This window comes from Chinchilla lanigera, unplaced genomic scaffold (assembly GCF_000276665.1).
Source record: "Chinchilla lanigera isolate Chin_1 unplaced genomic scaffold, ChiLan1.0 scaffold00051, whole genome shotgun sequence".
NCBI classification, from domain to species: Eukaryota; Metazoa; Chordata; class Mammalia; order Rodentia; family Chinchillidae; genus Chinchilla; species Chinchilla lanigera.
Genome location: NW_004955452.1, coordinates 8,692,287 through 8,718,222, shown reverse-complemented (window position 1 = coordinate 8,718,222; position 25,936 = coordinate 8,692,287). Strand labels below are relative to the sequence as shown.

The window sequence follows — 25,936 nt, the reverse complement described above, 5'->3', positions numbered from 1 at the left end:
TTCATCTTGCCCTCTCAGAAATCACATGGAGATGCTATTACCTGAGAGAATGGATCACATTGCTGCCAGGTGTCTCTGGGCTCACCCAGCAGCCATCCCCACACTGGGCTGTGGCCCTGCCATCCTGGCAGTGGCTGAGAGACTGCTGGGCCAGAGCTTTCACCATGATTCTGATTGGCTCTTCCATCTCTGGAGATGCTGACACCCCAGTTCTGGGCTCAGTAGCTTCACAGAGGTGGATAAGTACCAACAGCTTTCCAAAAGCACTAACCCTGGCAGGAGCGCTCACTTTTTTTGTATGAGATTCAAGGGGAATGTCAGCAGAGACATCTGACAGAGGAGACCCTCCCTAAGTTTATCAGAAGTAAGATCTTTGCTCCCTTGTCTCCAAGGAACTAGAGGGCGTAGAGTTAGGAATCTAGTCAGGCTTCCAGGGAGTATGGATTTGAATCCTGGCCCTTGGGCTTTCTAACAGTGAGATCTTTAGCAAGTTTTTTAATTTCTCTGTGCCTTGCCAATAGGCTATGCACCTGAGTCGGATTCCCAGAAGCCCCAAGTTCGTGCATCAGGGGCCTCTAATTTGTGTTCATTGGCTCTACTCATTACTCAGATCCTTGGCCCAGCTCCCAATCCTGATGGAAGCCCCCAGCCAGCAGCCCCTTACAGCCCATTCTTAGCAGATTGACCCTTTGATCTGTGGTGTCTCACTCTAGGGTCTTGGTCCCTGCTTTCACTCTTCATGATCTGAAGATATACAGAGACATAGAAGACAGATAGAGAGATAGAGAGATAGAGAGGTAGATAGATAACAGACCCAAAGAGACCATGTATCAGTTCTTATTACTGTGTAACAAACCATCCCAACATATAGTGGCTCAAAACAAGTATCTCTCATTTAGTTTACAACTGGGAGGGGTTCAAATTTAGGCTGGGCTTGTCTGAGCATCTCCTCTGGCTGAGTTTCTCCAAGTGTATGAGGTCCCCTGCAAGTGGGATATTATGGTTTGGATGCGAAATGTCTCCTAAAAGCTTGTGTTGAAAGTTTGGTCTCCACCTGGTGACTATGCGGATGTGGTAGAGACTTTAGGAGCTGGGGCCTAGCTGGAGTAAACAGCTCACTGAGGGTATATTGGGACTTCCTCGCTCTACTTCCTCCTTCCCTCTCTCTACTTCCTGGCCACCATGGGGTGAGTACCTTTGCTTCACCACATGCTTCCACCATAACATTGTGCCTCACTACCGGCCTAAAAGCAACCAGGCCAAGTGACCCTGCACTGAACCCCTTGAACCTGGAACCTAACCTCTTTTAAGCTGGGTTCTGTCAGGTGTTTTCTCAGTCATGGAAACTGACTTGCAACTTTCTCTCTGCAGGTGGATGGGGATTGGCTGGCTCAGGCTGGAATGGCAAAGTGCCTGGTCTCCTCCACTACCAGGCTGCTAGGCTTGCTCTCAGAGTGCAAGTCAGGGCCAACAGAGGCTAGCCATGCCTGTGGCACCTGGCTGCAGGCATGTTATTATTTTCAATGCATTCTATTGGCCAAAGCAAGTCCCACTCGATATCGTGAGGCAGGAACACTACCTCTCGATGGAGGAAGCATGGGCCTCCTCGGGAAAATCCTGTGTGATCCACCCCTGTGTCCCCAGAGCTCTGCCGGGCGTGTCCCACAACTCCTTACATTTCCCACAATAGTTGCTCCTTTTTCTGCCTTCCTCGCTAATGCGGGGCTGCATGGAGACAAAGTCCCGTGTTCTTCCCTCCTTCCCTCCCCTGCACCAATACTTAGGAGGACCGGGCTTCTCACAGGCCCTCTGAATGGGCTTGTGAGTGAGTGCATGAGGGACTGAACAAATGATAACCCAGGCAGTGCTGCAGAGACCATCCTCCTTGCCAGGCACAGATGCTGGTGCCCAAACACGGCTAAAGGACATTCTCTGATGCATTGGTTCTTCCCGTCCTGCATCTGCCATGCACTGTTCCCTCTGCCAGGCATCGTGGGAGACGACAGGTGTGGTACCTGCTGCAGAACACATTCAGGTGGCCCATAGTCAGATTGCTGTGTTCTGGTGGCCACTTACCCAGCTGGGCTGTAGCAACCCATGCAGAGTCAGCTAACATTCAATACCTGCTTCAGCCGGGCCTTGCTGTGAGAACTGGAGATTACTGTCTGGCCTTTGGTAGAGGTGTGTGGTGTCCTGTGCCTAAACTGACTCCATGGGGCCACTTCCTGTCTGTGTGACCTAGAGCAAGGTCTTCCTCTCCCTATGCCTGGTCCCGTCTGCAGAATAGTGTGCTAGTGAGGAGTGGGTGAGATCCTACGCAGGAAGCTCGTGGCCAGGCCTGGATGAGGGACCATGGCCCCTGTTAGTTTTCACTGCTATGTACAGGGACACCACGCTCCACAGGTGCTCAGCCAGCCTGGGTCTTCATGCGCAGCTGTGAAATAGTCCCCTCTCGGGGAATCCGGGTCTCCTTGGAGCCGCCCCGCCCAGACAGCACGCAGAAGAGCTCTCTGCCTGGGCCTGGCCACAGCTGCCTGGGGGCGGGGCACTTCCAGCAAACAGCGCAGGGGAGGGCAGAAGGGGAAGGGAACTTAGGGGCAGCAGATGGGGAAGATGGTTATGAGCGGATGGTGGCCCCTGTTCAAACGTCACATGCAGGAAGACACCCGGCAGACGCTCAGGGACTCGGTCATGTTTTGGTCTCCCAGCCAGGCCTCATGGAGCCACCAAATAAATCCACCATTTAGATAAGCGCGGCCTGGAGAGGACACTTTCCTGAGATGCAGAGGTAATGAAAGAGAAAAATGGACCTGATCGATCCAGATAATCACCGTGAGAGAAGTAATTTTACCTCTGCTGTCCTGAGCCAAGGTGCCAGGGCAGAAGCACCTGCCCAGGTGATCCATCAGCCCGAATTTATGGGCCCCTCAGGACCTCGCTGCACACCACCTCCACCCAGGTTCCTCAGAATACTTCTATTCAGATTGTGCCAAGATCATTGGTCCTCATTACCATCCCTACGCAGGGAGGCAGGCACCATCCTGGGTTCCCAATTGAATACTGATTTGCTGGCACTTACCCAGAAGGAACACAGTCCATTTACATGGCCCAGGTGTTTCCAGTGCCCCCAAACCTCCCCCAGGGCCTTGGTTTCCCTCTTAATCCTCTGAGCTGCTGGTATCACACTAAGCAAGTGGAGAGCCCAGCAGCATGCTTGTAGGGCAAAGTCTTGATTGCATAGAAACCACTTGTAGGCCTTAGTTTCTTCATTTGTAAAATGGGAATAAGGGGAGTAGAGCTTGAAATAGTCCATTTTTGCACTATCATAAGGAACTATCTGATGTTGGATAACTTTATAAAGAAAACAGCTTTTCTAGCTATAGTCTGGAGGATAAAGGGCACAAATTTAGGGATGCCCTTCTTTCTGAGAGACTCCTGGAGGTGCATGCCATCACACGGTGAGAGATGGGAAGCACACAGGTGTGTCTCCCCTATTCTTGCTAAACCTTACAAAACTACTAGAGCTAAATCACAGGGCTCTACTCTGACAGGATTTTACAATCCTAATCACCACCCAAAGGCCCCACCTCTGAATGCTATAGTCACATTATTTCCACCTCTTAATCCCTCACCATGGAGATTAAATTCCAATACATGAACCCACAGAGGACACTCTCAAACCATATCCAAACCACATCACAGTCACTTTCTGGTATTTACATTTTTCTAACATTTGAATTCTTTAAAGCAATTTTCTAACATTTGAATTCTTTAAAGCAATTCTTTATGGTAAGAAAATACAACATGATAGAACTGTAAATAAATAAAAATTAAGTAACAAGTAGGTATTTCCTTGGGTTGCAGTGAGGGGTACAGGAGTTGATTCAATGTCCATGACCTGGAGCTAGGCCCACAATGGGCACACAGAACTGGAGGCTGCCAGATGCTCCAATTGCTGTGTCTGATGATGTTTTGGTGTTTTGTAGCTGCTGGAAATCAGGATCCTTGTCAGGGCTGTGGGCTCTGTGTCTTTGCACAAACGATTCAATCTCTCTGCCCTTGGCATATTCATCCCTAACACAAACGGCAGAGAAGGTCCTCCACCTCATAAAGGGCCTGAAAGGAAACCCCACAGTTAACATCATACTTAGTAGTAAAAGTTGAATGCTTTTCTCCCCCAACAACAAGAACAAGATGAGGATATCACTCTGGCCATTTATGTTCAACATTGCCCTAGAGGTTGTAGCCAATTCAATTAAGTAAGAAAATGAAATAAAATATACCCATATTGCAAAGAAAGAGGTAAACTTACCTCCTTTCACAGATGACATAATTTACAATATAGAAAATGTTAAGAAGTCCATAGAAAAAACTACTAGAATTAACAAATGAGTTCAGTGTACTACTAATATACTGTATACTAATATAAAATATATAGAAATCATTTGTGTTTTCACTCACTAGCAATGAACACTCTAAAGATGAAATTGAGAAAACTACATTTTCAATCACACAACCTACAATATAATGTCTACAAACAAAAGATTATTTATATCAGTTGTTTTCCACAAGGATGCCAAGATTCAGTGGAGAAAGAATTAATCATTTCAACAAATGATCCTGGTACAACTGGATATCCACATGAGTGAAGTTGGATCCCTTCCTCACACTGTACATAAAAATTAACTCAACATGGACCACAGGCCAAATGCAAAGTTAAAATATTTAAAAAGAGGAGAAAACACAGGAGTAAATCTTTCTGACCTTGGGTTAAACAATGACTTCTTAATTATGACATCACAGGCACAAATGACAGAAGCAATAGACAAAACAGACTTCATCAAAATGTAACATTTTTTACTTGAGAGAATACTGTGAAGCAAGTGAAGAAACAACTTACAGAATGGGAAAAATATTTGTGAAATGCATATCTAATGAGGGACGGGGGTCCAGAATACACAAAGAATTCTTAAAACTCAACGATTAAAAACCCCTCACTTTAAAAAGTGGTCAAAATATTTGAACGAGCATTTCTCCAAAGACCTATAAATGAGCAGTACTCACATGGAAAGAGGCTCGGTATCATTAGTCATCAGGAAAAGGCAAATCAAAGCCACAATGACATGCCTCTTCCCACTGACTAAGAGTGATCATTTTAAAAATGGATGACAGCAAGAGTAGACAAAGTGTACATTGCTAGTGAGAGTATAGAATAATGCAGATGTTTTGAAAATAGTTTTGCAGTTCCTTAAAGAGTTCAGCATAGAGTAACACACAACCCAACACGGTAGCACCTAGATACATGCCCAAGAGAAATGAAAAGATAGGTCTACACAGAAACATGCATACAGATGTTCACAGAAGCATTATTCATACCGGTAATAGCATAAAACTGGAAGCCATCCACATGTCCATCAGTTTATAAATGGATAAACAATATAGTGCACATCCTCACAGCACAGAACATTACTCACAATACAAATGAATGCAGTATGAATACAGGCAACAATATGAACTCACTTTAAAAAACGTTGCAGTAAGTGAAATATGCCAGTCACAAAAGACTGTATATTGTATGGTTTCATTTATATGCTCTGTGTAGAGCATGCAAATCCAGAGAGACCCACAGTAGATTAATGATTGCCCAGGCTAGGGGAGGGATAACAGAGAGTGACTGCTAATGGATACTGATTTCTTTTGGAAGTGGTAAATGTTCTGAAATCAGATAGTGGTTGTTCCAGAGCTCTATGAATATACTAAAAACCACAGATGTGTACAATTTTTAAAAAGAGTGAATATTGTGGTTTGCAACTTATGTTTTGGGAATTCTGTTTTTAAAAGAATCACAATTACATGGTCTTTTTGTGTGGTTTCAAGATCACAAAATCCCATTTGTGAGTCACCATAGGGTGGAAACTTCAGGAGGAGCAGATACTGCGGTGGCCCTTTGGCTTCTCCATGGTCAGTTGTCTTCTGTCAGTCACTCGCTCATGGACTCATTCAGGCACCAATCCTATTTATTTAACACTTCCTAAGCCGTGACTGGGTCCCCCAGGAGCTCTACACCTGCTGCGAGAGGAACAAGCAGGAACAGGTGAGCCTGTGCAAGCAGGGTGCTGGCTTCAGGGGCCTACGTGGTGCTGGAACCCCTAAGCAGGGCCTGCCTGACCCTGTCCCACTTCCTGTTACCTTGAGGACGAGAACACAACTTCCACCTAGTCTGACCCCTCCTGTCTCCAGCCTCAACTGCCACGCTGTCTGAACATCCTTCTACCCCTATCATGAGAGCCTTCCTGAAGATCCTGGAATTGGCCTTGCTCTTTCTCACCTCAGGGCCTTGCATGCGTTGTCCCCTCTGCCAAGAGCACGTGTCTCTTTCTGCCTAGTTAACATCTAGCAGACTGCAAGTGGAGAAGGTGACCCTGGTGGTGGAGGGATCCATGCTGGCTGGAGGGGACTTAGCGTCTGCAAACGTCCCACTCATCCTCATCTGTCTGCTCTGGGCATAACCAGGGCTCACCCTCTCAAGCTTTCTGAATCCCTTTCATATCAGTTTCAGAGACACTTTGTCAAGAAACAACCTTAAAGGGCATCTTACAATGCCCTTTCATAGGCAATGCACTGTAATGCGTGATGCACGAGGGTGTTCTCCATTCTGCTTCTCCTGCTTGAAGCTGGGCCTCTCTGGATGTCCCATGAGGCCAGAGGGACCCCTTGAATCTGAGCTGGGCAGATCTGAGGAAAGCCAGGAGGGTGCTGCTAGCATGCCTTGGCCATGGGTCCTGAGCAGCGCTTCTTCCCTCCACACTCTTGTCCTCACAGCCCCAAGCACAGCATTTCCCTCTCCACGTGGGAGCCTGCAAACCTTCCGCTGGGATTAGACAGCGCTCAAAGCAGACATTGCCTGCACTCTCAAGGTTGTGGCAGAGCAAGGGAAGAAACTACTGTTAGGAAGTCTAAGCCCTGTTCTGAAGGTCCCTGGAGAGCGCAGTGCTTTGAGGAAGCCACGGGCAAATCCTTCAGTGAAGTGCAGCGTACATCTCATCTGTAGCCAGCCCTTACCCCATGGTCCTGGCCCCTTGTCTCAGTCCCTGTCTCTGTTTTTACAGAAAAATATGTAAATATATACCTCTCTATATAGATACAAGTGTGTATGTGTGTGTGTGTTTGTGTATGTAAAGGGACATGTACTTGTATACATTATAAACATGTCCCTTTACTTATATACGATACATGCATGTAATGAGTTTATATCTATAGTCTATATTTGATTTCTATATTTAAAAATTTGGTTGCCTGTTAAAATTGATTTGTAACCCCAAACTCCATACTGACAACACCCGCAAAGCAGTGAACAAGCCAGTGCCAGACGCCCAGCTGAGGTCAAACAAAACAAGATTGGCTCTTCTTGCTTCCAATCTCATACTGTAAATGGGGTCATTTTTATATCCAATGTAATGCTACAGTTTTGCATTTTTATACTGTTTGGAGATTCTGCCACATAAAAAGAGCTTCAAACAAGCTAGATATGGTGGATATACAGGCATCTTCCTGTAATCCCAGCACTCTGGGAGGCTGAAGCAGGAAGACTGCAAGTTTGAGCCCAGCCTGGGCAATATAGCAACTTAGCAAGACCCTGTCTCAAAACAAAAGTCTTTTTAAAAAGGAACTGGGATGTAGCTCAATACAAAGGCCCTGGATTCAATCCTTAGCACAGAAAAATAAAATAGTACTGAAGGGCTGCCCATTATCCCTAAGCACAAGAGGGCTGACTGTGTCTTACAAAGAAAAATCTTGTGTTAGATAGTTTCTCGGGCAACAGTGCATATTAGAGAACTGATGCTTCAGCAGGAACGTCCATGACCTAGGATATGTGCTGATCAGTGCGCTTTCATGAGAAACTACCAGACTCTCACCCAATGCAGCTGTATCCTCCCACATTCCCACCTATAATGTGTAGATGATCTGTTTCTGCACATCTGCACATCTGCACATCTGCACCAGCATTTGGTATATTATTATATTTTAATTTTAGTCTTCTAGTAGGTGTGTAGTGGTATCTCACTGTGGGCTTTCTCTAATGGCTAGTGATGTTCAGCACCTTTTCATGTGCTGATCCTCCATCTGTACACCCTCATTAGTGAAGTGTCCCTTTTGTTGTAGCAATAAACAGAAACCAACCAAGTGAGGATAACAAAAGGCTATTTGCTACACTAAGCTTGCTACAGCAAGGAAAGCCGCCACCAACACTTGCATGTTGGCAAAGACTCAAGGTCAGGCCAAGGAATAAGAAACTTATGGCAGGAAAAAAACCCAGGGCTTCAGATGTGCCCTGAGAGGAGGTTTCTGGCTTGGGGAAGCTGAAGGTAACTAGAGGCTGAGCTTCCTCTGTGATGGGTCAGCGGAGCACATGTGCCTTTCTCTAGTTGGTCTAAAATGAGGTGAGAGGGGCTGGGGATTTAGCTCAGCGGCACAGCGCCTGCCTGGCAAGCACGAGGTCGTGAGTTCGATTCCCAGTACCGGAAAAAAAAACACAAAACAAAAAACAAACCAAAAAAATAAAAATAAAATGAGGTGAGAACAAAACTTGGGAAATCTGTCAGTTCCTAGTTAATTCCCAGTCTTTGGAGGCAGAATGCAACAGGAGTTACTGGTTAACCCCTGGATTGTCACTGGATGTAGCAATTTGACTACCTGAAAGTGTGTCATCTTGGGTGGCTTCCTGTAGGTTTTCTGGGACAATTGCTACAGACTGCAGACTAAAATTCCACTTTTCCATATGGCCTGGCCATTGTCCAGTGGTATGTCCAGTCTCCCATTGTCTTCTGACCATTTTTCAGCTGGATTGTATTTCACTATTGAGTTTTGAGAATTCTCTACAAAGTCAAGATACAAATACTTTGTCAGCTATGCGCTTTGTAATTATTTTCTCCCGACAAGGAGCTTGCCTTTTAATCATTTTCATGGGGTCTGTCATAGAATAATATATTTTCTTTTTTACTTTGAGGCTGTTCTAAGGCAAGTAGAGAATGGAGTTCAGCTGGAACATGTGAATTTGGGATGCCTGTTGAACAACCAGGTGAGGATGTGGCATTTGCCTGAGGTGCAGGACAAGCCCTGATATAAATTTGGGATCATCAGCATGTGAATAGCTTGCCAAGGCCATAAGTCTGTGAAGCCCTCCAAAGAATAAGGAGAGACTGGAGGAGAGGACCAAAGGCAGGGCACAGGGACAGCACAAGATTTAAAGGTGGAGAAGTCAAGGAAGACCCAGCAAAGGAAAAGGGGCGGAGCTACCAGGAAACTGGTAGGAAAGGAGAAACCAGGAGGAAAACCAGGAGCAGGTAGAGTCCAGGGAGCACAGCACAGAGAGTTTCAAGAAGGAAGAGTGATGGGTTGAGTAAGATGACGCCTGGGACTGATCACTGAATATGACATAGAAGTTACTGGTCACCTTCTCAAGAGCAGTGTGGGAGGGAGATATGAGGGTGAAATCGCAGTACGAGTGGTATGAGACAGAAGTGGAGAAGTAGGAGATGGTGAGGAAGGCATTGCTTTCAAGGGCTTTGACTGCGAAGGTGAAGTACAGCCCTGTATCTGCAGCAGGAGAGGATTTTATTTTATTTTTATGTTTTATTCTTTCTGGCTCTGGAGATAAATAGCGGTATGCTTGCACATTGACACAAGTGACCCCATGGAGAGCAAGACTATGTTAATGCAGAAAGGAAATGAAGATTCCTAGGGTGATATTCTTGAGCAGGCAAGAAAGTATGGGACCCAATGTACAAATGGCTTTGAATAGATACATATGAATCCCTGACCCATGATGAATTTCCCCAAGGGTCTCCCAACAAAGGTGTGTATCCTTCCAGATATTTATCTCTGCACAAACCAAGATGGATAGAATACTTTTGCATCAGGCTGTTCGTATTTTCCAAACTTGTTTTCCCTGTTCAAAAATATGTCATGGAGATCCTCCTATCCTAGGGCACAGAACCCAAACTCAATCTTTTTAATGGCTGCTTAGTATTCAGCAGTCTGGGTGCACCGTTATTTATTTAATCAATCTCTTGTGGTTGGACATTTAGGTTGTCTCGCATGTGTTCTTTTTGTTTTTTATTTTTTGCCAGTATAAATACTGCTCTAGAGATCTTCCTTGCATAAATGCATATCCCTGAGATTTTCAGAATCATCAACTTCTAAAAGAAGTAAAATTGCTGGGTCAAAACATAGATGCGTTTCTAATTGTGATGGATGCTGCTCAAGTGTCCTCCACAAAGATTACTTCAAAAGCACCTCCCCACTAATGTGCAGGAGTGCAGCACATTCAATAGTAGTTTCCTTAAAGTGGAGTTCAGCTTTAAAGCGGTGTCAGAAGCACAGCTAGCAGACCACCACCCGCTCCTCTGAGCGCTGCAGAAATGTGCTCACTGCAGGAATGAGCTCATCTGAGCTGGTATGCTAACCTGAATAGACAGACTTAGGACAGAGAAAAGAGAGGAAGATATGAAGAACAGTAGTACAGATTTGAGGGAGCTGCTAAGTGCCCTGGGCCAGGTGGCATGTGAGTATGGCTCAGCAAACACGTTGCTGTGGGTCCTGGGTTCAGCCTTTCACTGCCTGCTTACAACAGCAAATATGCCACTGTGCAGAGCCAGTGAGTTAATGAAAATATGAAAATGATACAGAAAACACTGAGGAAGGGACTGCAGGTTGCCCATTGACACTTATCTTCCTCTACTTTCTGGTAGAACCTCTATTGAACTGAGGACAGTAATTTCCCTTCCTTAAACACACTGCATAGCCCACCCCCTCTGCAGTAGTCATGTGACATGCTCTAGCCAATAAAATAGAAACACATTATAACCCACCCCCCCTTGTGTCTCCTCTGTGGGTCACATGACCAATCCTAGCCAATGAAATAGGAGCAGAAGTGGCTGCAGGGCATTCTGGGAAGATCACAGAATGGCTAAGGTCTGTGGACTCTGGTGGGGACCGGTGCTGCCCATCCTGAACTGGACTATGGAGCCTAGTGAAACATAAGCCACACAGTGACATCTGGGCAGTCCACATACACTGAGGACATCAGGAGGAAACTGAATGAGAGGCTGCACCTGGTGGCATCTTGGAGCTGCAGAACCTTCACGTTAGCCACTACCTCATATTTCATAGGTGAGAAAAATAAATGCCTAAGTTGTTTTTGCCTCTGTTGGTCAGGATTCTCAGCAGGATGCCATTCCTAGGTCATCTGCTAATGCACCTGTCTGACATCAGGTCACGTCTCTGGGTTTCTCTTTGCTCAGATCTTAAATTGAACAACCAAGAGTTTCTTTTCAAACACATCTTTTAGAAGAGTTTAGATTCCCAGAAAATTTGTGTAAAGGTTATAGAGAGCTCACTTACACCCCCTTCCCAGTTCTCTCTCTTGTTAAATAACCAGGGTTCATTTGTTAAAAGAAAGAAACTGATGCTGGCACATTACTACTCACTAAATTCCCCACTTCATTCAGTTTTCTTTGGTTTCTCCTCTAGTATATATATTTTTTTCATTTCCAAATTCTCATCAGGATACCGCATTATATTTAGTTTTCACGTCCCCTTACCTGTCTCTGGTCTGTGACAGCTTCTCAGTCTGTCTTTGTTCCCTGATCTTGACAGTCCTGTGGAGTGCTGGCCAGGTATATTGTGCAGAAGTCTCCCCCACACGGACTTGCCTGATGATTTCTCCATGATTAGACTGGGGTTACGGTTTGGGGCAGAGTCCCACAGAGGTGAAAGGCCTGCTTCATCACTTCCTACCAGGAGACACATGACTTGTCACTGGCAGTATTAATCTTCACCCTGGGTAAATTTCTGCCAAGTTCCTCCACTATAAATTTTCTCCCTGCCTCCCCGACCCTTCCTGTCCTCTGTTTTCTGCCAAGAAAATCTCTAAGGGTGACCCATCCTGTGAGGCCAGACTAAGAGTTCGCTTCCACCTCCTGGATAGAGGGTACAAATTATTTGCAAGTCTTCTGTAAGGAAGAGTCATCTCTTTCCTCCATTTATGTATTTTTCAACTATCTATGTAGCATATGTGTGTGTCATTATTTTACACTTTTGGTTATAGTTCAGTACTGCATTACTTATTTTGCTGTTTGAATTGTTCTATCTGTGGGGAGCTCTTTCAGGGTCCTGTGCCCCTTTGGGGGTTGCCTTGCCTCCTTCTGGCAGAAGGCTGATTTGGGCAGTTGAGCAGCTGGCCAGGTTTGCAGTGCAGAAAACATCACAGGGAATCACAGTGGAAACCTGAGCTTAGAGGAGTCTTAAAGGTCCCCAGGGTTAAAGCCTCTCATTCCCCAGCTGTGCAGACCAAGTCCAGGAGGGTGAGTGACTCGCCTAGTCTTGAGGCAGCAGAGGTAGGGAAGGGAAGAGAGTGGGTAAAAGATGTCCTCCTATGTGCAGCAGCCTGTATGGGTGATGAGAATGCACCTCAGAGGTCCCGCTTAGGGGTAAGGGAGCAATGTTTACCTCCACTGCCAGTCCGTACTGCTGAGGCTGGCCCTGGGCACCAATCACTGCCAGGTGCCCAGCCTGCCCTGTGCTGGCTGGAGAGGCACAGGGCACCTGCAGCAGGCGGCCTTCAGCGTATCCTGCAGCAGGACACATGGGGACACCAGAGCATACACGTAATTCCTGCCTGGCCTGAGCTTGCAGCCTAGGCCTTTCTGAGCCCAGAGCTGCACCAGGGACTCTCCTTCCCATCCCAGACCTGTGGCCCTGAGCCCCTTGGAGGACTGTCAGGACCTCCCCTTGTCACGTCCCACCAGGCACTGTAAGGGTGGAGAGCACACTTGCCTGGGCCCATGGCCTGGTCTATCCCACTATGTCACTTGTCACCAGAGTCTGCAAACATCGGGATCAGTTTCTCTTCCCCTGTGCCTGGGACCTCCCCAAAATCCTGTCTGCGCACTTTGGTGGGACCTTGTTCACATCCTGTCTTTCCAGAGCTGGCCCGCCTCCATATGTACCCACTTCTGGCTGCCCAGCGGACCCAAGGGACCTTCAGATCATCAGCGAGAACAGCTAGAGGCTGAAAGCCAGGGTGCCCCAACATGGCCCCATTCCAGCTCAATGCAGTGTCCGTCTCCAGACTCAGATCTATGGGCAACAGCTAATCTAGCACATGCCTGTCACGAGGGGACACGCCCATCCCCCATTCCCGTCTCCGCCCACAGATGTGGTGTCTGTGACATCTAGGTACAACTCCAGCTGCAGGCCCCTCTCCTAATCCCTCCTAGTCTTGTTCACCCCATTGACCCCTCTGAGTAAATGTCAGAGCTGGTCACAGAGCCCAGGGTTGGTGCCCAGTAGCAGCAGCGAGTCCCCACAAAATCCAGCCCTACTTCTGGGCTGCAAGAGACTTACCTCACAGTAATTAGTTCATTATGTCTGAGGTGCGTCTTATTCCCCTGGAGACTTCCCAGTCATTACAAGGTGGTATGTTATTAAAAATGATTTATGGAGGCTAAAAGCATTGGATGAAGATCTCAGTGGTGAGAATGCTGGGCCCAAGTCAAAGAATTTACCCAAACTCAGCTTGGATGTAAATCACAAACTGTGGCTCCTCCAGCCCAGCCCTGACCACCGCACTCCACTTCCCCACCTCCCAGCATGAAGAGGTAGAGTCCTCCCTGCTCCTCAGGGAAACTGCAGAGGTGAGACTGGGTCCTGAGGAAACGTAAGCCTGGCGGGGAGGAGAGCCGCCATTCTCAATCTCTCCACCTGGTGGCCCAGCCTCCTCCTAGGTCTGCACTACCTCCCTTTCCCCGTCCAGAACCCCAGGCTGGGCTGTTACCTCTCTAATGTGCTGGCTTTAATGACCACATTCAAAGAGAGGCCCTGTCCTCAGGTAAGCACAAAGCCCTGCTCTTGATATGGGAGTTCTCATCCTCCCTGGTGCACAGAAGGCCTGCAAGAGTGTCATTAGCCTCTGGCAAGGTCACAAGCAAACCCCACATTTTCTGGCCCCTGGGGTGCAAATAATATGCAAGGCCTCCCAGTGGGAGGTGAGCAAGTCAGAACACAGGCCCTTATCATGACCTACAACCCTGCCACCCACTAGATGGGAGGCCTGAGTCACCTAACCAGACCTCTTGGGACCTCACTTTCCTCCTTTGTAAGCAATACTTACTTTCTCTGAATCCTGGTTTCTAGGGAGCTAAGTCCAATCACTTTGAAGCAGGCCACAGCTCCAGCATGCAGAAGGACGATCGTGGGAAGCACCACATCCTGCTGCTGTACCCTCTATGGTATCAAGCTGTGACCCTATGGGTCCTGCCTGTCCTGGCCCACCCCCACCCCTCCCCCCAAGCTGCTGACAAAGACCCTGGTGCCCTGGGGTCTTGGGACCTTGGGCTCAGCCCAAAGATTCTGGCAGGGTTCCTTCCAGGTGTGCACTGGCTGCTCTGATTCAGGTGACTCCAGACAGGTGAGACCTACTGGAAAAGTCACCTAATTGGAGTGAAAGAAAGTACTTTCAGGGAAACTGGAAGTGAGTTATATGCTCCTAATTGGATACGGGGAGCATCCCTGCAGGGCTCTCTTTACCCTCAGTCAGTTTTCTGGAGCTAGAAGATGTCTTCCTTGCAGGGTGCCAGGAAGGGGTGAGCCATGGGGGTACATGGAATGGAGGAACCAACCTGCTTGGCTCCTTAGTCACCCTTGGGGCTGGGGATGACCTGAGGATGGGACAGTGTCGGTTTCCTCTCCTGTGATGGCAGGGGTGGCCTGGGTCCCCTCAGAGATCCCCAGCCCAGGATGCACTTTCTCCCCAGTCCTCCAGCTAAGGTCCTTTCCCTTTGCAGGGTACAGGGGAAGCGGGGGCCGTACCGCAGGCCTGCACCCCATAGCTGACACAGGGCGAGTCTGGGCTTGGAGCCTCCGCGAGCTCAGAATGTTGGACCTGAGTGTTCCCTGCTCCCTCTGAGATGACAGGTGAGCCTGTGCCAGGAAGATCTGAGCTTCTGCACCTCTGTCTTCATGAGCAGAAAATCACCTTGGCCTGGGAGATGACCAGATCCACTGTGTGCAGGAGAAAACTTCAGTCTCAAAGAGGTCAAGCTGTCTCCCGAGACTTACAGGTAGGAAGAGGCCGAGTTGAGGTGAAACGCCAGGTCTCGGTGGCAGATCCGGACCCTGGGCAAGGCCTGCTGTCTGCCCCTGGATCCAGTAGCTTCGCCAGGGTCCAGCCTGCTCTGCGACCGCGAGTTGACCCTGGGCTATGAGAGTGGCTACCCATTTTCCCCAGAGCCTCTACCTTTCCCAGCACAGTTAAGCAAACCTGTCCCTCTCATTTATGACAGCACCCCCATCCTGTTGTAGCTGACCTGGGGGGTGACACAGTAACATGTCTGTGTTACTTAGTCCCTCTGTGGCCTGGTATTTGGATTCTGGCCCTACTTATTAAACCTCAGGAGCAGGTGTCTCCCACTGCTTTAAAACCTGAAGCTCCTCAACATTTCCCCGGAAATACAAGAACAACCAGGCCACTCCCACCCCCCAGCACTTCTGCCTGGGCTGGGCTGTCTTGTCAAAGGGTGTGAAGCCCCCTCCACTGTTAGGGCTTGTGTCTAGATGTCTCCCAAGGGCCTCCTTCCGTCATAGGGGACTTTTTCAGAGGTGGCTGGATCTAGAGTGTGTGATTACTAAATCAGTCTACTGATTGGTTTGGCATCGTTCGGGCTGGGATTATGGGTATGAGTGCTACGTTTGACGTAGGGGGAGTAGCCTGCATAGAATATAAGGGACAGAAAGAGGGTTAATATGCTCTCACCTGCCTGCTTGCCCTGAACTGTTTCTCCTCCGTGGTTCCCCTCTGCTTTGCCACCCTGCCTTGGAGCCAGCAACTATGGACCAAAACCTCTATGACCTATAAGCCAAATAAACCTTTGCTCCTCAATTTTGGATGTCAACTATTTTGTCCCAGCGACAAGAAAAGTAACTAAGTCAGCCACCAACAATGGCAGCCCAGGAAAGTCCAGAGGCAATCCGGGTGCAGTGGCTGGACACACACAGAGGCCCAGCTGAACCCACTCTACTTCCTGACCAGCCAGGTTAAGGCAGTCTGAGGACACCTGTGTCTCTAGCAGGGCTGCACTGAGTCCTGAGAAGGTGAAGTTGCTCATTCTGACACCCAAGTGCTCCATGCCCAAGGACGTTCTTAGCAATTGCAGCAGATATCATGGGTGCCCCATCCATGTCCTTTGTACCCTCCTGAATCTCCAGCCCACGTCTGTGGCCAGGCCCTGCCAAGCACTGGCTGACCAATGTCTGGGCAAACACAGCCTACCCTGGAACCCTTTGTGGGAATGGGGGACTTCACTTCTCCCATCTCTGTCTCTGAGGAGACATTGCCACATAGCCACCTGCTCTGGGGAAGGCGTCCCTGCCTCGCTTTACACAGTGTGCTGGTGCTAGCCTTCAAGGGAGGCCCAGGCTTGGGAGACAGAGGATGGAAGAGGTCAAGGAAAGAGCGGGACCCTCCTCATCTCCCTTCTCCGGGCAAAGCCATCACCCCTTGGGTGGCAGGAGACACCTCTTATCCCAGAGAAGAACAGAGCTGAAATGGGGACAGGAACAGGAATGCCAGATCTCACAGGCCAAGCCAGCGCAGCAGCCCCTGAGAGAGGGTTCAGCAAGGCAGCCACCTCCCTCACCCTCCTATCTGTCCCTGGTGATGCACTGCTGCCCTGGTTTTCCTTGTTTCAAGCACGGTGTTTCTTTCCGCTTGATTAAAATGTAATTTAGTTAAGGTTCTCTGATGGTTATTTCAAGCTTCCAAAGCATATTTTCCACAGAAGAGTCAATTTAAAAAAAAAAAAACACAGAGAGTCTATGGAAATTAAATGTATTAACAAAAACTAGCCCATGACTAAAGGAGGGGTCTCTGCCCAAGACGCCTTGGACTAAGTACCTGAAAACTGACCATGGAAGTAAAATGTACCCAGGAGTTTCAAGGGTCTCAGTATTGTATTATCTTTGCCTCATGTGACTCCAGAATCCTCCACTACAAGTAAAGTCCTGACCGGAGGCTTTACTGTCAACCCCTGCTGCTGGCAGTGGATTGACTCCTGGCTCTTCCATGCCTCCACATTCATGGCTGGAGGCAATGACCCAATGAGATGGTGTTAAGAAACAGGGCCTGGTGGGCAGTGATCCAGTCATGAGTACTCCAGATTGATGACTTGAAAGGAGACAGACAGGAGCACCACCTTAGTGGGACACAGCATTTTTCTTCTCTGGAGGACACAGCAACAGGACAACATCAGAGACCAGACCTTCGCCAGACTCCAAATCTCCTGGCGCCTTGATTGTGGACTTCCAGGCCTCCAGAACTGTGAGCAATGGGTCTATGCTCTTTATAACTTTCCCAGTCTGGGCCATTTTGTTACAGCAGCAGGAACAAGCTAAGACATGCATATTCCCTCATTTACATGTCATAACTCAGTGAAATGATAATAAGATAAAGAGTATTATCATGCCCACTTTATAGAAAAGGAAACTGACAATCAGAGAGATAAAATAAGTTGTCCTGAAGCACAATAGGTCTGTGTGATTCAAATGTAGGCTGTCCTCATATTATGCCTCCCAGTAATAGTCATCTCACTCCTGCTCACAGCTCCAAAGATGAGGAACTCAGCACCTATGGAGGTAGTGTACTTCCATCTCCAGGCAGCTCTAACTGTTAGAAAGGCCTTCCTTCAGGCCACACTGAGATAGTCACTTCCTCATCCCTGTAGCAGCCCTTGCTGTATTTGAAGACAGCTCTTAACTCTCTTGGCTCATAGGAGTGTCCTTCTCCAGGCTGCCCTGCCCCATACAGTCATCATCACACACCCTTGGCCAAGTGTGCTCCTCTGACGAAGCCTGAGTTTCTTGTCTCTTTTCACTTTGACAGACAAAACTGGGGCACTTCGCCAAGGAAGAATGTATCAAAGAGAACAGTGCTCAGCACATAATTGCAGAACTCATTGCTATAGAATTAAATACAACGCTGAACTATTTGACACCTGAAGTGCACCAGCCTGCTCTTCAGTCCCAACCTCAGTGCATACCCAGAGTGCTCAGAGCTCAGAAATGCACATCTAGGCTCATCTTGAGAGATAGGAATACCAGCTCTGAGTCAGGAGTCACCACAGGGCTATGCCAGGCTCCTGAGGCTTGTACCAACATAACAGGCAAGGCCTGCCCCTCTGCAGGTAAAGCCAGCAAACACACATGGATCCTCATGCGTCCCACCCAATAGACATCCTGCCTAAGAGCAGAGGCAGGCAGGGAGAGTGAACAGCACCACGTGGTTCTAGATGCCCGCAGTTTGCAGGGCAAAGGAACGCTGCGCAGCAGGGCTGCCAACAGGAGAAGCACCTCAGCCAGTGAGGAATCAGGGCCTTGGGTCAGAGAGACCTAGGGGTGAATCCTGGCAAATCACTCAGCAGCTCTGAGCCTTGGTTTGTTTACCTGACATGTGAGGCTCATAATAACCACCTCCTAGGAATTGTTTTATTTTTAGATAGAACAAGATCTTCAATATGGGGGCTCACATGCATGCCTAGAACATGTGCGTTCTCTTGTGGACTGATGTAAGGAAGACACAGGGTGGACTGGGGTTTTCTTTTTTCTTTTTTTTCTGGTATCGGGAACCGAACTCACGACTTTGCGCTTGCCAGGCAGGTGCTGTGCCACTGGGCTAAATCCCCAGCCCCTCGTAGATTTTTTTTTTTGTTTTTTTTTTTTTTTTTTGGCCTGGGGTTTTCAGAGACAGTAAATATGAATGTCTATTCTCCCTCCCCATACCTCAGTCTTAGACCAGGCTCCTAGCTGACCTGGCCTGTTTTATAGCACTCTCTCCTCTTTTGTCCCAGGGCAAGCTGACACCTCTTACCCCCAGAGTTTCTCTGTGCCACTCCCAGTGGATCCATCTCGGTCTCCAGACCCTTCCTTGTATCTCTGTACTGGCCTTTGGGCATGGACACTTCCCAGTGCCCTCAGGTTATCGGCACAGCTTGGGTATGAACTCAAGAATATGGGAGAGGTGATAGTCAGGTCTGCATTGAAGCCAGGCAGTGGTGAGGCCCCAGGGGATGTGCATGGCCTACGGATATCAGGAAGAGCAGCACTGCCCCTCTGTGATCTGCCTGCCAAGTCCAGCTGGATGGAACAGGAATCGGCTCAGAGCAGAGGGCCCAGGGCTTCCTGAGCACCTGCTGCAGGACGACGTCATTGGCTCATTTGATCGTCACAGGCCTGAGAGGTACAAAGGTGTTGGGGAAGAAACTGAGATCCAGCAGCCAGGGCTCCTGGCAGGCCTGGGCTGCAGCTGTACTAATCAAGGTCTACAGGTGCCTCAGCCGTGACCTGCCTCACCCTGCGTGGTTCCCATTTGGTAGGGAGAGCACGTCCTGTGGTGCTAGTGGAAATCTCGGGCAGCTGGAGAATGAGCCTTGGGAAGGCACTGAAGACAGAGCCCCAGGGAGCAGAGATAGTGGGGCTGAGGCCCCCACCTACATCAGTAACCTGCTCTGTCTCCACTCTCCCCATAGGCTGGGAGGCTTCGGGCGGGTCATTTACCTTCCCTGAGCTTCCAGTTCCTCATCTGTAAGCCTGGGCCCCAAGCACCTGTCAGCCTGAGCTTCTGTGAAAGCCGATGAGTCTAGTGCTTGTAAAGGTGCCCGCACAGGAAGGAAGGCTGGAACTGAGCCTCATCCACCAGGATGTGGCGAGGCCCAGACCCAAACCCAATTCTGATATCCAACTTCTACCCTCCTGCCCTCCCCCAAAACCCTGCTTCAGAGCCTGTTTTTGTCCGTTTTTTGCTGCTATAGCAAAACATCTGAGAAAAGGTAATTTATAAAGAGCGAAGGTTAACTTGGCTCAGAGTGCTATAGGCTAAGAAGCCCTGGCATCTGCTCAGCATCTGGTGAGGGACTTGTGCTACGTCAAACCACAGCAGAGGGCAGCATGCCAAGAGGCAGATCAACTGTGGGTGCCTCACCCTTGTGCCCTCATCTAATGACTTCCAAAGATCCCGTCCCCAAATACCACTCACAGATAAATTTGGGAATTAGGTTTCCAGTACTTGAACTTCTGAGGGACACAGTGAAACCACAGGAAAAGCTAAACCCATCTCCCCAGCAGTGAGTATGTCACCCCCATGTCCCCCCTTGGCCACATATCTTTTACAAACATTCAAAGCCACTGGCAGTGATCAAGGCGCATCTCGGAAGGTTGACTGTCTTGGTTACTTTTTTCCTCACTGCTGGGACAAAATATCTGACGCCCAAATTTAAGGAAGGAAAGATTTATTTCGCTTACAGTTTGTGGCGGTTTCAGCCCCTACTTGGCAGATTACAAGGCAGAGTGGCACATGGCGGAGAGCTAACGCTCAGGGCGGCAGAACACAGCTAAGCCGCAAGCACACACCAGGGCGGAATGGGGAGGAATGTCATCAAGCACCCTTTTCCTCTCCCTTACATATGCAAACTATCCACCCCAGGGCGGGTGTAGCTCTCATACCCATAATAATCAAACTCTAAAAGCCTGCCCCGTGGTCGCATGAGGCTTTGGAGGGGACACACAGACATAAACCATAACATTGACCATGACCCCTGCGTGGGCCACGGCTCCTTTTCTGTCTCCCGCCCCTCTCCTTCCCTCCCTGACTCCATGCCCATCCCACAGTAGCTGAGCCATTTGCAGGGCTCCTGATGGCAGCCTGCCCCTCTGAGGGCTACTGTGCGTTCCCTATAACCACGTTCATTAGTCTGCCTGACATCGATACTGCTCTCAGGTTAATACATTTGACTTAATGAGGCATTTATTTTCAGTTAGAAAACTCCTGAAGAAGCATGTTTGCTGCCAATGGGCTGAGCTGATGAATAGATTAATGCTAGACTTGAACAAGCTGACTAAGAGAATGAACCTAACCAGCTTCTTTTTCCTCTTTAGATACGGACTGTGCTTAAGCTAATTTGTGTTAAACTGCTTGTTTCTCAGGAAATAACCAAGATTCTCACTCAACTCTGGGATGTATCCTCCACTTACCTGTCTGTGTTATATCCCACCTCCCAGCCCTGTGGACAGGAAAAGACAAGGGCTGAGGATGCTGGGGAGAAAAAGGTCCTGGAGCCAAGCAGCAGGAGAAACCAGAGCAGCAAAGGGAAGTTCTTGCGTGGCAGCAGAGGTAGTGACCACAGTGGCAGGATGGGGAATCCGTGGCCCCATTCTGTCATTGAACAGCTCTGTGGGGTCACAGTGCAGCACCTAGTGGACATTCACAAGTACTATCTGAAGGAGCAAAACAGACTCTTAAATAATGTGACTCATTATTATTCACAGAATCACATGATGTCAAGAGAGACAGGATGTCCGATGTCCCAGACACATCTGGTGGGGGAGCCAGCGATCAGGGAGTGACCCCTGGCCCATGGGCTTAGGATGACTCATGTGCCAACTCCCTTTGATGACGTGACCAATGGGTCCTCCTACATCTCCCCATGGGCAGTTAGAGCCACAGCAGATGAGCCACCAACCAGCTATGAACCTGGTGACTTCATAGCTGAATGTGCTGTTAGGAGGTGCGCTCTGGTCACTGGGGGCATGGCTGGGAAGGTTGTATTTTGTCCCTAGCTCCTTCCTCTCTCTCTGCTTCCTGGCTGCATGAGCGGAGCAGCTGTCTTCTGCCATGCCTTTCCGCTAGGCTGTTTTTGCCTTGGGGTTAACCCACATGGACTAACTCTTGGAAATTATGAGCCAAAATAAACTTTTTTTCCTTAAATTGGGAGTGTGAGATATTTTGTCTTAGTGACAGGAAAGTGACTAATATAGGAGGATCACAGACACACCGAGTTGTGAGGTCAAGGATCCAGGAGGGCAGCTTGGGCAATAATCCAGGCAGGACGTGATGAGGTGATGAAGGAACCCAGGGAAACCGCCACTTCGCAGGTTGAGCTTTGAGTTGTAGAGCATGGACACTGTTCCAAGGACTCAGCACAGCACCTGAAGCACAGTAGGCCCTTAGGAGATGGTAGCTTATCTGTAGTACTTGGGTGATGCTGACACTTTCTCAAGAGCATCCTGGCCCCGTATCTCATGGCCTAGTAGCTCAATCCAGTCTCTTCAAAGGGATGAAAAAGACAAACTCTGGTTGCAAAAAAAAATTGTTGACATGTATAGGGAGAGGTCCAAGGTACAAGCGGAGTCCCTAGTGCCAGGGTGGGGTCCCTGGTACAGGGAGAGTCCTTGGTGCAGGAGGTAAGGTCTTTGCCACAGTGCAGAATGAGGGCAGGCAGGATTAAACAGAGATAAAACATTGACCTTTCACTTGCTCAACATGTGCTCACAAACCCGGAATAGCTTGAAGGAAAGGTAACCTTTAAAGAGAATGTCTTCTTTCTCGATTTAAAAGAAGTTTAGGAGTCAAGGTACATATGTGGTGACTTGAATTCTTTCAGATCAACCTGTGATACCCTCACGCTATGGGATTCCAACGGGATGTAGTCACTTCAGTAGCATGCTCTGTTCACATGGGCAAAGATCACACATGTGTCTTTGGGAGTGAATCTGACAGGCACTTTGTTTCAGCAAATGCAGCTTGTGTGTGTGTGTGAGAGAGAGAGAGAGTGTGTGTGTGAGTGTGTGTGTGTTGGGGGTGCAGCGTGGAAGGGGAAGCTCTAAAATGAAAAGATGGCCCCGGGGCACATTAGCTTCCAGCTATTCAAAGGCAGCAGCTTCCTGCTTGTTGGCTTTGTTCTCCATGAAAGTATCTGGTAGAAAATTCCCAGGCAAAGTCAGACATCACATCAGTGAGCAAAGAGGGGGAGCTGCAGATGAGGGTGGGGGGACTCCTGAGTGAGGGTTGAGTGATCTTGAACCAGATGCGTCCTCTGCCTGTATCTTAATTTCCCCAACGTGTAAAACAAAGACATGGAGCCAACCTTTGTTTAATACAAGAGTCCTGCAGGACCACACGATACAGAAAATCCAAGTGAAGCCAGTGGAGGATGGGCACGGGATGAGAGGAGGCTGGGAAGCTCTGCCTAGTGAGCGCCCAGCTGTTTAAAGTCTTGACCATTTTCTTCCAGGGCCGACTTCCATCCGCCAGTCCCAACATTGGTTTACATGGGGACTTTCTCTGGTCACCAGATCCCACTTGGATGCCGGATGCGGCAGGACCTAGCTGCTCAGGGATGAATACCCCTGTCCTAGGAAAAGCTTCAGCCAATGGCCATGGGCAATGGTGTGTAAATACCCCCACTCCTTGACCTCCCTGTGAGGCAACTGTGAAGCATGTCCCTGGCTCTGGCTCCTGATTACCCCCAGGGACCCATAGTGGGAACCGAACTCCTAACATAGCCTTCATTGGCAGCTCCCCTCTCTGTTCCCCTTTCCATGCCCTCTGGAGCCTCCTTCATCTCCCAAATGAGAGACAGGCCTGGATTCCCAGGACGTGCCATCAGGAGACCCACATGACCACCAGAGTTGAGAAACAGATGGCACAGGGTGGGTCTGAAGCGAGGGTGCCCTTCTCTTACTTGACCTCGGCTCATCCCACATCTGGTCAGTGATTGAAAGTCTTGTTCACCTGGGATGTATGCGTTATCCTCTATGCACACTTCACAGATAATGTGTTTATTCAAGAAGGTGGCCCTTGCTGTGGAGATGGCCCAAATATGCCAGGAGGCTAAAAGCTGCAAGATCACACTGGATAAGCACCAATCCTCAGAGCGCGTTGACCAAGAGTTGGTTTTGTCAGCTGATGGGTGAATCAATTAATTAGAAGATGCATAAACTGTTGAATAACTTAATGAAGCAAGGTGTAATGGGTAAGTGCGTGAGTGGGGTGGTGAGGAAATGAATGAGCCAGTGAAGCTAGGGATGAAGGATGAATCCTTGATGACTGAGTGAGGAGCTGGGCACACAAATAGACAATGGATGAATGAATGGACAAACACTAGAACTAGGGATGAATGGATTAAGGACTGAATTAGTACAAGAGCAAGTATGTGGAGAAATGAATGAAAGAAACAACAAATAAATGAGAAAGGGGATTGGATGGATGGTTATAAAATCATAAAAAGCAAATAGACAAGTGCTATAACTGTACAAATACATACATGGAAAGAGGTGAGCTCCTTCCATCTGGGCACAAGGGGGCATAACTCTCAGAGCAGAAAACTCCAACGCAGAACTAAGCCTGTCTACCGGGCCACGTTCTGGAGAATCAGCCCCTTGTTCCCAGAGCAACCTCCCGAGGTGATGCAGTGTGGACCTAACCAGAGCATCACTAAGCCGGCACCATGAGTGGAGGAGTCCAACCTGGCTTGTTCTGCATCTGTGAACCGGGCTTCCTTTCTGCTGCCGGAAGTCTATTTTACCCAGTTTATTCAACTGCTGTGTTGCTCTGCAGCCTTGGAAGCCACCCTTAGTTCCATCCATCCATCCATCCTGGAGAGGGTGAACGGTCCACTATTGCTTGCCTGTGTCCCCCTCCTGACTGTCTGTCTTATGGGGAGAAGGCTCTTTCACTCTCTATCTGTCATGTCAGAAGTCTAGATAATCCAATTAGTTCAACTGTCTTTTCTCCAAGGTGCTGAAACCACACATAGCTCAGAGCCCTCTATGGGAAGTGGACAGTCCACTGCCCCTGTCTGTGTTTGCCTCTCTGCCTGGTGCCCACTTCCTCCAGTGTGGCAGCCCCTCCCCCAGTCAGCCCTGCTGGAATTAGTCCAGGCCGAGGGAGAGAGAACAGTCTAAGAGGGGCAGCGCCAATTGTTCAAGACCTGAGCACTTTGGAGCGGGGCAGAGTGTCCCTCCTTCAGCAAGGAGAGCACAGAGGAGCACAGCAGGCAGCTCTATGTGGCAGAACTGGGCAGTGTCTTTGTCTAAGGGTTTAGGGACCTGCTGGACCCAAAGAATCATGTGACCTCAAGTTACTTTGGAATATGTCACCTGTAGATCCCGGCAGTGACTCCGGGACTACCTGTCTCCGCACCTCAGCCAATGGCATCAGGCACAGTCCCCACATGGGTTCTGGCCATCAGGGCTGTTCCACTGGGGACTCCACACCCTCTGCTTCCCCACAGCACATGCAGGCTCAGGGCCACCCAGTGCACTGCCCAGGAGCTGGACCACGAGACCTCTGCTCACCCTTATGGACACCATGGCCACTTGCGGGGCAGAGGGAGCCACAGGGCACCAGGATCCTCTTATTACATTCCTCAAATTGTCCTTGCTCATCACAAAGTGCCCTCTGAGAGAAGAAGCAGGTATTTTAAGGCAGAGAGGGAAGCAGCTCCTGCAAATTCAACCCCAGCCGGTTTCTTCCCAGGTAAACTTTCTGTCTATACCAACTTCACACAGCGCTTGACTCATCGGAGGAGGTTGGTGAACAGTGATGGGAGTGGAGGTTTCTGTAATTTAAGGACCCAGAGACCCACAGGCTTCAGAGTCAGACAGACCCAATTTGGCCTCAGCTCAGCCACACTCTTAAGCAAGTTTCCTGCACCTTCGGCCCTTTATTTCCACACTGGATGGCACCTGTCCTACAGGTGTGAACAGAACAATGTAGGTAAAACAGTGTAGCCCCAGGCATCTGCAAGTGTCTCACACATAGTTGCTGCTGTTCCCTCCCTTGCTGAAGGATAAAAGCAGCAAGGTGGCCTCTGGAGCTCACTTCTTCCTTGCCCCTTTGGTAATTTCCTTGGTGGCTGCTTGAGCTGTTTGTCATCTCCTTCCTCTAATAAAATAAAGCCTGACTGCGGAAGATTTTGCACCACACAGGAAAAGAAAGTATGCTCCCAGCACCATATCCCTAAAACTCATTCCTTAGATGAGGCCCTGGGAGCAGAGAAGAAGGGTGCCAATCACCCCTGCCTGTATCACCCTGCACTGGGGAGCA

The 25,936-nt window shown here is 48.8% G+C and overlaps 1 long non-coding RNA gene across 3 annotated transcripts; it reads left to right on the top strand.

Annotated features, from left to right (window-relative positions):
- The first annotated feature begins 10,965 nt into the window (after positions 1 to 10,965).
- Positions 10,966 to 21,786, top strand: LOC102029258. 3 transcript variants are annotated; one of them, XR_262666.2, is made up of 5 exons: positions 10,966 to 11,172; positions 12,988 to 13,239; positions 14,197 to 14,291; positions 14,847 to 15,122; positions 21,034 to 21,786. It is a non-coding gene; the product is annotated as an uncharacterized LOC102029258 (long non-coding RNA). The 3 variants fall into 3 exon arrangements; XR_001236019.1 differs by having other exon boundaries at positions 12,988 to 13,697; XR_001236020.1 differs by lacking the exons at positions 12,988 to 13,239; positions 14,197 to 14,291.
- Positions 21,787 to 25,936: the final 4,150 nt, after the last annotated feature.